We start from the raw sequence: 13,578 nt of genomic DNA, 5'->3' as shown, positions 1-13,578 counted from the left end.
CAAGATCAAAAGCTTTTGCACAGCAAAGGAAACAGTCAACAAAACCAAAAGACAACTGACAGAATGGGAGAAGATACTTGCAAATGACATATCAGATAAAGGGCTAGTATCCAAAATATATAAAGAGCTTATCAAACTCAACACCCAAAGAACAAATAATCCAATCAAGAAATGGGCAGAGGACATGAACAGACATGTCTGCAAAGAAGACATCCAGATGGCCAACAGACACATGAAAAAGTGTTCCACATCACTCGGCATCAGGGAAATACAAATCAAAACCACAATGAGATACCACCTCACACCAGAATGGCTAAAATTAACAAGTCAGGAAATGACAGATGCTGGGGAGGATGAGAGAAAGGGGAACCTTCCTACACTGTTCGTGGGCATGCAAGCTGGTGCAGCCACTCTGGAAAACAGCATGGAGGTTCCTCAAAAAGTTGAAAACAGAGCTACCCTATGATCTAGCAATCGCACTACTGGGTATTTACCCTAAAGATACAAATGTAATGATCCGAAGAGGTACTTGCACCTGAATGTTTATAGCAGCAATGTCCACAAGAGCCAAACTATAGAAAGAACCTAGATGTCCATCAACAGATGAATGGATGAAGAAGATGTGGTATATATATACAATGGATTAGTATGCAGCCATCAAAAGAAATGAAATCTTGCCATTTGCAACGACGTGGATGGAACTAGAGGGTATTATGCTGAGCTAAATAAGTCAACCAGAGAAAGACAATTATCATATGATCTCCCTGATATGAGGAATTTGAGAGGCAAAGTGGGGGGTTTGGGGGTATGGAAGGAAAAAAAGAAACAAGATGAAATTGGGAGGGAGACAAACCATAAGAGACTCTTAATCTTACAAAACAAATTGAGGGTTGCCAGGGGGAGGGGGATAGGGAGATGGTGGTTGGGTTATGGACATTGGGGAGGGTATGTGCTGTGGTGAGTGCTGTGAATTGTGTAAGCCTGATGATTCACAGACCTATACCCCTGAGGTTAATAATACATTATGTGTTTAAAAAAAAAAATGGAAGAAAGTAAAAGAAATTTGCCCAGAACCATAGGGCATGCTGTAAGGAAGCCAGAACCTGTCCCTTCCAATGAGGACCCCTGTATTTAACTTAAAAGACCAATTATCAATATCCAATGGAGAAGGTGTAAGTATTGTTCACAAACCTGATTTAGGTTTCTTATATTGTCAAGACCTTAGTTACACCTATAACTGTTTTTAGGAAGAAAAAGAATATATTATAACCATCTGATTTTGGAATTAGGAACCCTGAGCCGCCATTAGCACACACCTGTGGGCTGCATTTGTTAAAAATGCTCCTCTCCCCAGCCCAGCCCCAAATTCCCCCTATCATAGTTCTGTCATCCTTATTCAATAACAGGACAATTCACATAGGATACAACCTTTGGGAGGTGAAAGACCTGTACTCTGAAAACTGTAAAACACTGATCAAAGAAACTGAAGGTGACACGAACAAGTAGAAAGATATACCATGCTCATGGATCAGAAGAACCAGTATTGTTCAAATAGCCATACCACCGAAAGCAATGCAGGTTTAATGCAGACCTTATCAAAGTACTGACATTTGACAGAGAACTAGAACAAACAATACTAAAATTTGCATGGAACCAAAGAAGACCCAGAATAGCCAAAACAGTCTTGGAAAAGAAAAACAAAGCTGGAGGCCTCACAATTCCAGGTTTCAAGTTATACTATAAAGTTGCAGTAATCAAATCAGTACGGTATTGGCACAAAAACAGACACACAGATCAAGGGAACAAGAGACAACCCAGAAATAAACCCATGTTTATAAAGTCAATTCATTTTCAACAAAGGAGACAAGAATATGCAATGGGAAGCAGTCTCTGCACCAAAAGGTGTTGGGAAAACTGGAAGCTACATGCGAAAGGAGGAGACTGGACTGTTGGCTTATACCACACAAAAAGATATATTCAAAATGGATTAAAGACCCATATGTGAGACTTAAAACTATAAAAATCCTAGACGACAGCACAGGCAGCAATTTCTCCAACATTGGCCATAGCAACTTTTTTCCCAAGTATTTCTCCTGAGGCAGGGGAAACAAAAGCAAAAATAAATTCTTGAGACTTCATCAAAATAAAAAGCTTCTGCAAAGCAGAAGAAACAACAAAACTAAAAGACAACCTACGGAATGGGAGAAGAAACTTACAAATGATGTATCTGATAAAGGATTAATATCCACAATATGTAAAGGACTTACACTACTCAACACCCAAAAAACAAATAATCCAATTAAAAATGGGCAGAAGACATGAACAGACATTTCTCTGAAGAAGACATACCGATGGCCAAGAGACACATGAAAAGATGCTCAACATCACCGATCCCCTGGGAAACACAAATCAAAACAATGAGCTATCGGGTGCCTGGGTGGCTCAGTGGGTTAAAGCCTCTGCCTCCGGCTCAGGTCATGATCCCAGGGTCCTGGGATCGAGCCCAACATCGGGCTCTCTGCTCGACAGGGAGACTGCTTCCTCCTCTCTCTCTGCCTGCCTCTCTGCCTAATAAATAAATAAAATCTTAAAAAAAAAAAAAGAACAATGAGATATCACTTCACACCTGTCAAAATGCCTAAAATCAGGACACAAGAAATAAGAGGTGTTGGCAAAGATGTAGAGACAAAGGAACCCTCGTGCACTGCTGGTGGGAATGGAAACTGGTGCGGCCACCATAGCCTCCCTGGGAACTGAGGAGGCTGAGCGCTTGAATGCTTGAGGTAGACCAGGTGACCACAAAGTTCTAGGGGCTAGTCAGAGGTAAAGGGTCTGGCAGAGGAGGGGATCTGGGGATAGGGGGCTCCTAGATATTCTCACTGGGTTATTTTAGTAAACAAAGAACCCTCCTATTCTGCTGGTTTCCTTTTCTTCATGTAGTCATTCCACAAGGATATCCTGGGTACCACCCCGTGCTAGGTCTTATGCAGTATTTAAGGGCAATCTGGTTCCAGAATCTGTGCCAGGTTCAGAGGGGCTGAGCACCTGGCTCATTAGGCAGGCAAGTACCCTTCCCCTCTCCCACCCTCTGGCCCTGCACTCAACCCTCCCAGCGCTGTCAGCAGGTTGAAGAGGACACCTGCCCATAATGAGGGTGGAGAGGGTGAGAAGTGTGCCTTGGTGAAGGACCTATGTCCACATCAGCAACAAAGCCACTGCTCCACTCACTGAAACTGGCCCACACACTGGGTCTGGGCTGGGTGCACCGAAGGAGGAAGGGAGCGACACATGAAACTCGGCCCTGGCCCTTCGGTGTCCAGATACAGGACCCACACCATAGGTCTGGGAGAGCCACAACCGCCAGCAGGCCACCAGCGTCCTCTCTTCAGAGGGAGGCATTCTTTCTCTCTCACCTGTACTAATGTCTCCTTGCAAAGGCCCCTCCCACCAAGTCTACGCTTCCCTAGAGTCTCCTGACCCAGGCAGCCGTCAGCCCTCCTCGTGGTGCAGTGGGGAAGGTCTCCGGGCATCCCACGGGGTCTCTCTGGCACTCTCCTGCTGCACACCCCCTCTCGTGGTCCTGCCGAGTTCCTGGTTAGCAGGTTTGGCGGGGCACTGCTGGGGACCTCGTTTGGTTTTTCCCCAGAGCCTTTCACAGTACAAACTGCAGGCTGGTATTTGGTGTCCCCGACGACGAGGCAGCAAAGGAGCAGCCAAGACAGGCTCTGAGGTTTGTCCACCAGCATCAGCGCTCGGCTGGTCAGCTGTCACCTCGCATCAGCAGCAGGTTTTCCTTGGGGAGGGCAAAACCTAATGCCCATTGCTGTGGGTGAGCAACGTGAAGAACAAGGTTCCCTCTCAAATCGAGGTGGCCAACAGCACTCCTGACAGGCAGGAAGCGGAGGCACACGCACCTTGAGTCCAGTGACAGGGGTGCAAGCGCGCAGGAAGCTGACCCGACAGAGCCTCCGAAAACGAGTAAGTCCCTAATGTCACCCCCGGGATCATCCATTACCAACTTTCTTTTCTGGCCAACGTTGTCCCACTGTTACCTTGAAGGTCTGTGACACACACTAGTGGCCCCTCTCTCTTGTGAAGACACTAAGAGACCAAAAACACGGCTTCACACTTCCAAGTCCCATGAAGCAACGCGGAAGGGCTCTGCGGCAGAGGCAGCCAGTGACCCACCTGCAGCAGCGAGGGTCCCACCTCAACACCCTGCAAAAGTCCCCTGAGTCCCTGACGTCGTAGAGCCAGGGAGGACTCGCAGCTGCCTTCCTACGGGCTGGCATTAGGGGTACACAGAGCCCACAGTGTCTGGAAATATCCCATCTCGGGGGACACAGGTTCCCCAGCAAACATTTTACAGATGCTTTAAAAAGAAAGAGAGAGAGGGACAGACCTGGAAATGTCATATTGAAAATGCACGTAGTGAAAACTGTCCAAAATCAGAGTGGTCTATTAGAAATGTTGTCAGAGGCCAACCGCGACAGCTCAGGCAAATCGATGAAATGTATCTGGAGGCACTTGGGACACAGACTTTCCAAGGATCCGCTGGAGCTCGTGTCCTTGTGAGGCTGCAGATCCTTGCTCCGGAGCGGTACCCAGGGGCAGAGCCTGACAGCACAGGTCCATGAGGACCCTGAGGGGACAGAGGGAGCCCGCAGAGAGTCCAGGCCCACTAACTTCCTCACACGGACACTCCTGCTGCCAGCGACCCCTTGTTTCATGATTTATGGCCTGCATTTCACTCCACTTGGCTTGTGATTGGAAGTACCGCCTGTCCCCGGGTTCTACCGAGCCAGGCTTTTCCTAAACAACATACACCCGGCACAACAGCAGAGCAGGGAGGCTGAGCTCTGCCTCTTGAAAAAGGAGAAGAACAGATACCAGGCAACTGTGGCTGGGCTGCTGAGCCCTGTCTGACCTAGACCAAGCCCGCACCCCTCGGTTCTCCTAGGAATCAACTGCAAGTCCTTCTGGCTTACAACGATCCCCCCATCTCCAGCACCTGGCTGACACCTGGGCTGTGAAGGAGGCATCTGACCCTCCCAGGGGATTCGGAGTTCCACTCGGGATTTCTAGAACTGAAACAATGGTCATGTATGACCTCTGAGCATAGGAGCTGTGGGGGCAGGGCTGAGCACGGCAAGTGGCCATATTGTCTGCCTGCCCCGAGGATGACAGGACAAGGCAAGTAGGAACTCGGCTGACGCGCACTCGGGGAGAGAAAGACAACATTCAAGCTGCTAGTTCTGATTATCCCCAGATGCCCATCTAAATACCACCTACATCTGTCTCAACAATCCTTCCAGTAAATCCATGTCATACCTAAGCTACTCTGAGCCTGTGTCCTGATCCTTGTAACCAAGAGTCTTGAGTAGCACCAAACATTCCAAGGAGAAGACAGCTGTTAGCTTCTCAATCTCCTCCCTAAACCAGCAGCAGCCAGGTCCTGGCTATGTGCCCATGGTTGAAGCAGAAGGAGAGACAAAGTCTCAGTCACGCCCCCCATCCCCAAGGCTCAGCAACCTTAGAATCCTGACATCCAGGTTCTTACAAAACCAAGCACGCGATTACCATATGACTCAGCTACCCTTTAGGCACTGACCCCGCTACACAAACGACCATAGCAGCTTTATCATTACAGCCCCGAGGCTGGCCATGACCCAGATATCCCTTGCAGGTTACAAGTGTGTTAAAGCCATGCTATGCGAGAGCGCTTAGCAATCAAAAATCTAACAATACATCCAACAACCGGGATGGCTCTCAAGGGAATCAGGCCGAGTGAGAGAGTCCACTCTTGGAGGGTATGCACTGTATGACCCCATCTACAGAACACCGTCAGGTGGAAACCGTAGGGAGGAGGAAGAGACTGGAGTTTGACGGGCGGAGGGAACCTGTATGTGAGATGGAACTGCAGAGAACTAAATACACACACACAGACACACAAACGGATGAGCTCAGGCAAAACTGTCAAAATCTCAACGAAGCCCATGAACTGCATCAACGTCCAGTTTCTTGGTTGTGACACAGCCTCATCCTGTAAGATGCTACCAAGGGGAGAAATCGGGCGAAGGTATGTGCATCTCTCTGCAGTATTTCTTAATGCTGCAGGGAAATCTGTAATTATCTGAGAGTAACAAGCTAAATAAACGCAGTAAAAAATCTTTCTACTCCGGAGTACTCTGACCCTCATCGTGTATATCACAGAAAAGGGGTTTGATCATACTCTCTAAATAAACACACTATGAAAACCACAGGAAATGACCCAAAAAAAGTAAGTCCTATCTGAAGTAACATCATTCAGATCCAATTAATTCTATTTATTTTTCACATGTGATCTCTGGCATTAATTTAAAAAATCCAGGCATGCAAGAAATCAAGATGCAACCACAGACCAAGACCCCTTTCCCCACAAAAAAAGACGATAGAAACAGACCCGCCAACAGTGTTTAAGTGATTAAAAGAATGGATGAACAATTTTGTTTTTCATCAGCTAAAATAACACAATGGAAATTCCGTAACAGAAATTTGGGACATAAAAATAGGTTTCCCAGCATAACACAAGGCAGAAATGAAAGTAACCTAAACATGTCTTGTTAGTATATTTGATACACATAATTATAAAACACAGTAAAGGGGTAACCAATAAAAAAAGATCAAAAATAAAGTGAAATTATCCTAAATAGTATCAAAGTCATCAAATTGATGACTTTAGCCACATAGGGTAATCACTTCAAATATGTGCAAAACAAAATAATTCAACTGTTTATTTCTTGTGGGATACATCTCCTCCAAGAAACTAATCACAATGTCAGCAATAATATTGACATTTCTATTCTGAAACTATTTTACAAACTTATATGTGTGTGTGATAAATAAATGTTATATGCTATTATTCTATATGATATACTATGTGTTGTAAATTGTATATTATTCACACATACACCTATAAATACACATAGATATGGACAAAGGAAAAAGTAATTACGCTAGCGTAATTAGGAACAAAGATTTTCAGTGGAAGAAAAAGAAATGTACAAATAAAAACTCAAAAAGAAAAGCAGGAATTCCATAATCCTAAAATGGAATAGGAAATATCAGTAGGAATTCATGGTGTTGCTTTTTCTATTGGAAATGCATTTCCCAGTCCTGCCAACTGAAAGGCTTGGAAGCAATGACAAACGCAGTCACACTGAGAACCCTTGTGGCCCATCTTCTGATCTCTAAACACCACGTCCCAGGAAAAGCACCTACAGTCTGCTGGCTGATTCCAGATACGGGGCAGGTAACGTACCATATCAGCTGGGGAAATTCTATCCTATGAGAGAGCCAAGCCAGGATCTAAGAGGATAAACACAAGCTCAGTCATGGTTTGTGATGTTACAGTTGAGTGATGGGCTGTAACGGAGCATCCCTATACTATTCTAATTTTGCACACATGCAAAAGCTTCCATAATAAAAAGTTAAAAACGAACAAGCAAACACACTGGGATGAAAACCCCACTGGAGGAAGAGACACATCCCCTTCTGAGCAGCGACAAGACTCAACAGAAACAACAAAAGCCAAACAACCGCAGAATTATCTTCAAGTCGCTGAAAAAAAGGAACAGGCAGTCGAACATTCTTTACCTAGAATAATCTTCAAAAATAAAGGGAAACTGAAGACATGTTTAGACAAATAATTAAGGAATGCAAAATCAACAGATTCAAGTGTTCTTTGAGCAAGGGGGAAAAAGTTCCAGAGGGGAAGTAAGGGGTATGTGAAGGGACCATTTAATTACCATGGGAAGGGAGTCAGGTGGAGCTCTACACTAGAAGCTATCTGAAGGGAAGGCAGGAAAAGGAGAACTAGAGAAAGGTGGGTGGACAGCTGAGTCTAGGGAGGCACGCTGGTGTCTGAGTGGACTGGGAAGCCCACCAGAAAAGGCACACGCCAGGACACCACACAGCGACCATCAGAGGACACCTGCCCTGGCACATGACAGATGACGTGAGAGGGAGGGCCGCCCCGAGGCTCCCTGGAGCCCCAGCCCATCAAATCAGCTCAGTGAATCATCTGCTCAGACAGCTCCACTGAGGCCAGAGGAAGGACTTTCAGGTAACCTCTGGCTACAAAGCCACGATTTCCCCAGGCTGGAAAGCACTGTGGTGGGGTTGTGGAAACGTGTGGAAGAGCATCCTCAGAGGTCCACACCCTCCAGCCTGTCCCACTAGCAGTTTATAAAGACCGAGATCCCAAGGACAGCTTGACCTTGTAGTCTAACTGTACCTTCACCAAGTGAGCACGCCTGCCTCACTCCCAGAGCCCAGCCCCCTGCAGATGGGACAGATGGCATCTGGGGTCCTCGCCATGGAGTCCCTGTCTCACCTCCACACTGACAGGGCGCAGGGTGGGGAACCCCCACCACCAAAGCCAGTAAAGAGGAAACAAATAAATAAACCAGAAAGTTCTAGGTAAAATGGTCAGCAAGGTCATTAGTGAGTGACGAGCCATTTTACTTTCTATCTTCCAAGACTTCCCATGATAAACATGGATCTCCTTGACAAAATAAACAAAATACACAAAGCAGGAAATTCAACACCATAAAATGTGCCTGTTTCACACTCAGCTTGAATACAAATCCAACCAGAACTTGAAAATAGTTACTTTTGAGAGGAGATTAGATAATATCATTTTATTTTACTTTACCTGCTTTTAGACAATGTGACTTTAAATCTCATTTGGTAGAACAACAGTTAAGAATAATAAAGAAGAAACAGAGAAAGAAGGGTAAGAGAGCTTCTAGAGATGCCGGATATTAAAAAATGCCTTTACAGTAATAATCAAAATAATGTGGTCCTGAGCCAAGAATGAAAGATGGTATCGCTGAAGCAACAGATCGCCCAAAATGACCAACAATGTTACCTAAAAAATTTAATTGAGGGCGCCCGAGTGGCTCAGTTGGTTAAGCCATTGCCTTTGGCTCAGGCCATGATCCAGAGTCCTGGGATTGAGTCCCGTATCAGGCTTCCCCTGCTGCAAGAAGCCTGCTTCTCCCTCTCCCTTGGCCTGCTGCTCCCCTTGCTTGTGCTCGCTCTCTCTCTGTCAAATAAATACATAAAATCTTAAAAAAAACTTAACTGAAAGATCATTTTTAGGGCGCCTGGGTGGCTCAGTGGGTTAAGCCGCTGCCTACGGCTCAGGTCATGATCTCAGGGTCCTGGGATCGGGTCCCGCATCGGGCTCTCTGCTCCGCAGGGAGCCTGCTTCTTCCTCTCTCTCTGCCTGCCTCTCTGCCTACTTGTGATCTCTGTCTGTCAAATAAATAAATAAAATCTTAAAAAAAAAAAAAAGAAAGATCATTTTTAAACTATAGAAGATTATTTAATAAACGGTGTGGTAGTAACTATTTGCAACTTCAAAATCAATTCATATACATTTAGCACAGAGCCAAATTCCAGATTAAACTAAAAATGTAAATATAGAATAATAAATCCTAGAATTGAATATCCAAATTTGCGGACAGAGGGTGCCAAAGTAGAGAAATGATAAAGAGACAGATGGAAAGATGTGAAAAGTTAGTATGTGTATGTACAGTCACATAAACATATTATGCATTAACATATATATATATACATATATTATATATACACACACACACATATAACCAAATGAGATGGCAAACAACAACACAGAATGAAGCATTCGTGAAAAATTAAATGGGTTCATATGAGCACAGTCTAAAAATGCTAATAAAATTCTTACGTAAAACACACTGAAACCCAATACATAAATACGCAAAAGATGAACAGTTTATAGAACAGAAATTACAGTTAGAAAGAAAATGGATAGAAACTGTTATCCTGCAAAAAAGGGAAAAATACACTTCTAAACAAAATGAGGCAACTGTTTACCTGTTAAATTAACAAAACTTTCATTTTGAAGGTAACACTGAATTCTGGCAAGGGCACAATAAAATGGTAAAAATCCTCTTGGAAAGCAACTTGACAATATGCATCAGGCCCCAGTAATCCCATTTCTGGGAATGCATCCTAGGAAATAATCCAAAATACAGAAACCATATGCATGGAGACACTCACCACAGTGTTCTCTGTAACAGATACAACGTGAGAGCAGCCTGAAAGTACACAACATGAGAGAATGTGCTGGCAAATCACTGGCCTGATTTGCACGCAGCCAGTAAGAAAGTAGCTGACGACGGGTCTGTGGCGAGACGGGAAATCCTTGAGATAGACTGGTGCGTAACAAAATGCAGGGCACAGATGATATTTATACTACGACTGCAAGAGAGTAAAATAAACATGCAGAAAGATCCGCAGGAATCCAAACCGGGAGGAGCTGCGGTGGTCACGGGAGTCTCACTCCTTTCCAGGTGGGTGGAGGATGGCTTTTTCCCTTCAGAAACTGAAGGAATACAATGATGGGAAAGGAGCACTCTTCCACGCTCCTTGCCCTAGGAGATTGCCCTGGGAGACAGCATACCTTCCGGAGCCTTCTGTGAAGTCCATGCTGAGAAATGAGGTCAAGGCTGCACAGCGGGGCTAGGTGCATGCTAAGGGCTTTGTCCCCATCTTGCCAGCTTGCTTGGCTACGAAGTCGACTTCCCTCCCTCGCCTGCCCTGGTACTCGCAGCGATTACTGCCTGTGGCCCAGGAGCCCAGCAGCTCCCTGCAGGAGTGCGGCCTCGAGAGCACAGCTGGTGGAGGCAAACTGCTGAGTCACTACTCCGTGCAGCCATGCTCCAGGGGCACAGCTCCGCAAGTGGCCTTCAAGGTCCACTTCTGCAGCCAAGCAGAGGGCACCGTGGGCCACTGCAGACCCAGTGACACTCGGTCCCCCCAGGTCCCCCACAACGCCCCGCTCACCCACTACACTTGGAGCTCATGGGCCACACCGTCCCTGTTAGGAGAACTGCGCGCATGTATCTAATCTCATGTGGCAATAGGAAAGAAAACAGAGAAGTCCCAGGCAACCCACAGGCTGCGTGGGTTTGCCCCTTTCACGGGGACACAATATTCCTCTGCAGAGACCTCCCTTCCTTGCTGTTTCTTTTATAAAAGTCAGCTACGAAGAAATGACCACTGTATGTCCCCAAAAGAGAGTCTGCTCTCAGGACTCAGGGGAAGTCCAGGACAACCTGAGTGAAGACAGCACAGAGCCAGTCACAGATGTGCTGCTGCTGAAGGAGCCCGGGGAAATGGCCAAGAGGAGAGAGGAGAGGGAAACCGTGGGTGGGAGAGTGTGGTACGGAAATCAAAAGGTCGAGGGCGACCGCCTTGTGGGCTTACACTGGCTTCTTTAAATTCATCTCGGCAACAAAATCCTGACCACTGTCCACTCTGTGCAGACCCCATCTGGTGGCTGAAGGCTCAAGGATTCTAGGCCCAACTCAATTAGAGGCCGGCTGCTCACGGATCTCCGGCACAGCACAAGGGGGCCGGCTCTGCTCTTGCAGCCACTCTCTGGGATGGAACCACCTGCCAGAAGTCCCCGCCTGTCCCTCAGCTGCACAGACGCCACCAGGTCCGTGGAGGGACCAGAGAGCGCTGGGCAAGTCGCATCAGTCTGCACCTTTGGCTTCTCTCCCATAAAGAGGACACAACGAAGTAGGAAGAGGAAAGAGGCCCTGAGAGTTTCCATGTTTAACACAAAGGCCCAGAAACTTTGAGCCTTCTGGAAGATTCTATGACCCTGTACGCCTAAAGCCCTGAAGAATGGGACATCACTGAGAGATGAAACAACAGCTGTATTTTCAGGCATATGTGATGTAGCTGATTCAAGGAATCAGAATCATGGCTAATAAAGGCCGTCGCAGGACCATGATCATGAACTACCAACCTTTCCCCAAAGCTGTGCAAAAGGGTAGCAACCATTGAACCTCATTCTCCCAACAGGATCTCGGAGTCAAGTAGGTTTTGAAAAATAATCTCTACACTTAAAATGGGTGAACTGCTCTAAACGTAGAGGAAAGCTCCAAAACCCGGACGGAAGAAAGAAGTGAGTCAAAGAGAACCAGCTCAGATTCCTTTGCCGTGATGCTGCTACAGTGAGCACTGACCGACAACTTTCCCCTTCAGAAGTGGGGACACCTGCTTCTTCCCCCTAGGTTTTCCTCCCAGAAACGTGCAATCCGCTCCCATAAAAAAGAAAGAAAGAAGATTAAAAACCACCAAATCGTTAATTATCCTTTTTATGTACATAAAATTTCACATACTGTAACCACTCTGAAGATAATATTGTCTTTTTGCTGGGTAAAGGTCTTACAATAGCCAAAGCCATTGAGTCTTTCCTAATTTGGGGGTGTTTTTTGGAGGGGGGATTGCTTTTTGTTTTTTTGTGGGTTTTTTTTTTTTTTTTGCCAATGTGACGATGTGGTAAGATGTAACAGGTACGGAAAAGTCTACAGCTGATTAAAATTTAGTTGATTAGAAAGTGACTCAGCAAGGCAAAGGAGACAGCTCTTTCCCTGAGTGCAACACCCACTGAGGATCCAACTGTCTATGATTTGTACAAAAGGACAAAATTCAGTCAGTGCCCCCATAAATCTTGTAGAGAATTTTCTACAGCAAAAAACATACATATCGGGGAGGAGTCAAGATGGCGGAGAAGTAGCAGCTGAGACTACTTCAGGTAGCGGGAGATCAGCTAGATAGCTTATCTAAAGATTGCAAACACCTACAAATCCAACGGGAGATCGAAGAGAAGAAGAACAGCAACTCTAGAAACAGAAAATCAACCACTTTCTGAAAGGTAGGACTGGCGGAGAAGTGAATCCAAAGCGACGGGAAGATAGACCGCGGGGGGAGGGGCCGGCTCCCGGCAAGCGGCGGAGCAACGGAGCACAAAATCGGGACATTTAAAAGTCTGTTCCGCTGAGGGACATCGCTCCAGAGGCTTAACCGGGGTGAAGCCCACGCGGGGTCAGCGCGGCCTCAGGTCCCGCAGGGTCACAGAAGGATCGGGGGTGTCTGAGTGTCGCAGAGCTTACAGGTATTAGAACAGGGAAGCCGGCTACAGAGACAGAGCCGAGGAGTAAGCTCTAAGCTCGGGGTTACCTTGAACCGGTCGCAGGCTCGGTCAGCTTGGAGCGCGGCCGGAGGCAGGGTGACGGGAGTAAATCGGCGCTGTTCTCTGAGGGCGCACTGAGGAGTGGGGCCCCGGCCTCTCGGCTCCTCCGGGCCGGAGACCGGGAGGCCGCCATCTTCATTCCCGCCCTCCGGAACTCTACGGAAAGCGCTCAGGGGACAAAAGCTCCCGAAAGCAAACCCGAGCGGATGACTCAGCCCGGCCCCGGGTAAGGGCGGTGCAACTCTGCCCGGGGCAAAGACACTTGAGAATCACTACGACAGGCCCCTCCCCCAGAAGATCAACAAGAAGCCCAGCCAGGACCGAGTTCACCTACCAAGGACAGCAGTTTCAATACCAAGGAGAGCAGCGGAATTCCAAAGGAGGAGAAAGCAAAGCACGGAACTCATGGCTTTCTCCCCATGATTCTTTAGCCTTGCAGTTAATTTAATTTTTTTTCTTTTTCTTTTTTTTTTCAATTTATTTTTCTTCTTCTGCTAAATTTT

At 46.5% G+C, this 13,578-nt stretch overlaps 1 protein-coding gene across 2 annotated transcripts in view; it reads right to left on the bottom strand.

Annotated features, from left to right (window-relative positions):
- LOC111145075 (dedicator of cytokinesis 1) overlaps nt 1-13,578 on the bottom strand; it is a 506,031-nt gene that overhangs the window by 144,057 nt on the left and 348,396 nt on the right. The gene's annotated exons all lie outside the window — the stretch shown is intronic.

The sequence above is a fragment of the Enhydra lutris genome, unplaced genomic scaffold, assembly GCF_002288905.1.
Source record: "Enhydra lutris kenyoni isolate GAN:26980312 unplaced genomic scaffold, ASM228890v2 scaffoldscaffold12, whole genome shotgun sequence".
Classification (NCBI taxonomy): domain Eukaryota; kingdom Metazoa; phylum Chordata; class Mammalia; order Carnivora; family Mustelidae; genus Enhydra; species Enhydra lutris.
This window is presented reverse-complemented; position numbering and strand designations above follow the sequence as displayed.